Source organism: Frankliniella occidentalis, unplaced genomic scaffold, assembly GCF_000697945.3.
Source record: "Frankliniella occidentalis isolate FOCC.00 unplaced genomic scaffold, Focc_3.1 Scaffold218, whole genome shotgun sequence".
Lineage (NCBI taxonomy): Eukaryota > Metazoa > Arthropoda > Insecta > Thysanoptera > Thripidae > Frankliniella > Frankliniella occidentalis.
Genome location: NW_026267344.1, coordinates 229,464 through 233,475, shown reverse-complemented (window position 1 = coordinate 233,475; position 4,012 = coordinate 229,464). Strand labels below are relative to the sequence as shown.

The 4,012-nt window shown below is 58.3% G+C and overlaps 2 protein-coding genes across 3 annotated transcripts in view; one reads left to right on the top strand and one right to left on the bottom strand.

Moving 5' to 3' along the window:
* Window positions 1-4,012, bottom strand: part of LOC113201682 (uncharacterized) — a 55,174-nt gene that overhangs the window by 18,916 nt on the left and 32,246 nt on the right. The window lies entirely within an intron of this gene.
* LOC113209489 (FMRFamide receptor-like) overlaps window positions 43-4,012 on the top strand; it is a 108,336-nt gene continuing 104,366 nt past the window's right edge. For both annotated transcript variants that reach the window (XM_052272684.1, XM_052272683.1), the window contains exon 1: window positions 43-398. The gene's annotated coding sequence lies outside the window, so the exon portion shown is untranslated. The remainder of the gene's footprint in view (window positions 399-4,012) is intronic.

Genomic DNA, 4,012 nt, shown 5'->3' with positions numbered 1-4,012 from the left:
GGCTCGGCGTTGTCTGGCTCGGCGCCGTGGCCGCCTGGCAGGGCCGGGACTCGGCTCAGACTGCTGTGGTCCCTCGCAGCGCGCGGCCCCTTCGCCTCGCCTTCGCTCACGACATCCTCGCTCTCCTCGCGGGCCGGGCGTCTCTCTCCCTCAGCTTCCACGTCGTGCAACCCGTCCCTCTCCATCACCTCCTCACCGGCCGGGTCGGGCTGGACCGGGCCGCGGGGCCGCGCGGCCGCGCAAGTGCGACCGCGATGTGACATGTGACGTGACGAGGAGCGTGAGCCGTGACAGTGTTGTGGTGGCGGGACCACCACGCCCCGCCCCGCCCCACCGCACCCCGCCAGGATTACTTCATGGACTCGTAGCCCCCCACCTCAGCGCTGGACCTCGCCGGGGTAAGCAGCAAAACTATACAGCACTCGCGGGTGTCGACGCGGGCCTTCTTGTCCAGGCAGGCGACCATGCACCAGACCCGGAGAGTCTACGGCCACGGCCGAGGCCAAGGTCTGGCCGGGACCCTGCTTTCCTCTCTCCCCCTCCCTCCCTCTCGCCCCTTCTCTCTCTTTCTCTCTCTCGCTGCAATTGTCTCAACGAGCAGCTATTGCTGCGGGAGCTCCTTCCGAGTCACTCCCGATCAAACGGCCGTTCGTATCCATTACCAGTCGGGCCAGAGCCGGGGACCGACCGGCGGGGACCGATGCGACAATCTTTTGAATGACTGAGCTTGGGGCGGGCCGCGCCGCCCGCGCCGCACAGCGCTCACAATAGGGCGAGGTGCCTTGGCCGTCTCTTGTCTCCGTCCCTCTTGCGGGGGAGGGAGAGGACTTTGTCATGAATCCCTCCGTGCGAGAGGATTAACATTTGCGCCTCAACCTGACACGTGACACGTTTACATTTGAGGTGTGCGGCGAGAGGGCAACAACTCCGTGAATCATGTGTGCTCCTGCCTGGGAATTATCAGGATAAAATTTATCGAAATCAACGGAAATCGCTTAAAGTGAGCGCGGGAACTAGTGGAACTTATTTGTTCCAGTGTACACATCAAAAGGAAGGGGAACATTGCCCTCTCGGTGTGCGGTGTGCCATCGTTTAATTTGACTGCTAGCAGCTGCGAAACGGGGATGTATATCATCCGCGGACCATGGTAAATTTCACACAAAAGCAGGCTAGGTGATAATCCGGCACGTTTGCGTCCTTCTTTTCATTCATCGCCCGCCCCAAAAACTTCAATTTGGCGCCGAGTATGCAGTTGTTCAACTTATTCCGATGCGGAATGCAAATGTCATGCATGAGACTTTGTGTTTCGTGTGTGCAGCGCGCGCCGGGCTGCGCCAAATTATTGCCATGATCTCCATCTCTCGCGGCGAAGCGCGGGCGTGGCGGGGCGCGGCGGGGCGTGGCGGGAGGGGAGGGGGACAAGCTGCTACTTATACCGCGCAGCGTCGCCGCCCGCCCTCCGCGGTTATCCCGTGTCCCTCCGAAAATACTTATTATTCTGAACGGCGCCGGGGCGGGGCCGCGCGGGCCGAGCAGGCGAGGAGCCGCCGCCGCCTCCTTCGGGGGACTCCCGACACGCCGCCGGCAGCAGCGGCCCGGGGGGTCAATATTGTGTACTGTCTCTCGTTAAAAAGCGAAATCCATGAGAGGATGAACAAGACCTTGTTGGCCTGTATTTTTAGGAGGGGGTCGGGAACCCGTGCCAAGTTTCGTGGTAAATCAGCGACAGGCGTATTGGAGGTGCACCCCCTTTTCCTCTTTCCCTCCCACTCGCTCTTTTGCCCTCGTCTTTTACACCAACAACGGCACATACTCCATCACTTTATTTACCCAACTCTTGTTCTTGTGTGTTTTTCTTTTTTGCTTTATTTTCAGTTGTCATTTTTTATCTATTGCGTCCTGCCTGCTTACGTAACTCATCTGCTACTAAAAATGTTCGCTCTTAAATTGCCCGAGTAAAACAATACAAACAAAAATAATAACCACCCGCGACCAGAGTGGAAAGTCCGGGTAAATATTACATTTTCAATTCTGCGGTGTCGCAACGACGAAAGCTCGCCATTTCGAGCCTTTTGCTGAAACGTGGGAGTTTGCTCATTACTCCGTGTGCGTGCAGAGGGAGAGAGGGGGAGGGGGCTGAGCGAGTGGGCAACTGCTAAAAGAAGTGTGTGTGTGTGTGTGCGTGCGTGTGTGTGTGAGCATGTGTGTGAGAGTGAGACAGCGAGAATTGCGGCCAGTACAGTTGAGCCCGTTCCGTTGCATTCTTGAACACCCCTCACCCCGACCTCACCCCTGCCGGCCTGCCGGGCACGGAGAAACTTCTCGCAGCAGGTGTTGACAGGTTCGCGTGGCCTGGGCGTCCAGGTCGGTTCACTACGGCCCGGTGTAGGTCTAGTCACACTTCTCACTCACACGCACATCTGGTGTGCATGCAAACACACACTCTAACACTCTCTGCGACAATGCCCTCACAACTACGCCGGAGAGAAAGGAAATATTACATTCCAGGAAAAACATGACTACACAGTCTCTCTCTCTCTCTCTCTCCCAGACAAAACTCAGGAACGAAAATAAACGGGCGCAGGAATTTAGATTAAGCTGACATGAACGGCGCTTTGAGCGCGCGACTGCATATGCGTGCAAGCGGCTGCCGCATATGTGTGTGTGTGTGTGTAGGTCTCCGAGTGCGAGGGACCTGCTGTTCCTTTCCTGCGTGCATGCTGACGGAAGCCGGAACGGAGAATGAACGCAAAATGCACGGCGGATTTGAAAGCACGATCCGGACCGGACAAGGGATCAAGATAATAAGGAAAAGGCGATCTGCAGCGAGCAGGGGGATTGCCCCGGTGGCCAAGGCCGAGGGACGCCAAGTTCAGTGGCACGCGCAGCCACGGGCCGCCACGGGCCGCCACGGGCCGGCAGAGGACAACGCGAACAAGAAGCGGGAGGAAGCAAAAGTTATCGTTCAAGAGTACGAGACGTGACCTTTTTTTCTCTTCGGGACACAGTTATTGCGTCGGGTTTATCTTGGGCATTATCTTATCGCGGTCGGGTCGCCCGGCAGGAATTTAAAGGTTCGCTGTTTGACTTTGCCGCGCGGCGCGGCCCTTGCACTCGTATACCAGCAGCCAGTGCGTTCAGGGCGCGGCCCCCGCCCCGGCCGCCCATCCATTTCCAACCAGCTAACTATTTGAGCCGCAGCGGACCAGCCGGGCCGCTTATTGCGGCTTTGCTCCGCGGCCACTGCTTTCGCCCGCACGGCTCGGCACTCTCTGCCCAGCACTCTGCGGCCGCCCTGCTCTTGTATATTGTTTTTGGGGGGCGTATCCCCAGCCAGCACCGCCGCCCATCCCATCCCTTTTTCTCTAGTCCGGACGGAAATTGTGGTGTTTGTGCAATTTCCGGCACGTCTCGGCGGCCCGGCCAGCACACCGCTCTTTGAAGCGACCCCTGCTGGTAGCTGGCCCGGCCCGGGCGGCGGCCGGGATGCACTCACACCCACCCAGCACAAGAGGGGGATAAATTACATCAGCCTCCATCTCAATTTTTTTTCCACCAACTCTGGTACTTCTTTTTATCGTCCACGCCTCTCTTCCTCCTTGAGCCACCGGCGTGGCGCTGCATTTGATGTGCGCGGGGCGATGCTTGTATCCCGTTGCCCCTACTTTCTGTCGCCTGCTTCTCCCCCCTATCCTCCCCGCTCAGCCTCACCACGCCCCACTACGCCTCGCCCACGCTCTGCCACGCTTAGAGGGTATTTGTCAGAAGGCAAGGCGCGCACTCTACGCCTTGGGGTCTCTTTATCTTTTAAACTCCATGTTTATTTAGCGAAATGAGGCGATGATTTCCCCCGGCGCCCCCCGCGACTACCCCCCCGTTACCGTTCACCTAACGTTACGTGGGCCCTTACACGACGGGACAGGCGGCTCCGCGGTTGTGCGAATGCGAGGAAGGAAGAGAGGAGAGAGAGAGAGAGAGAGAGAGAGAGAGAGAGAGAGAGAGAGAGTGCTAC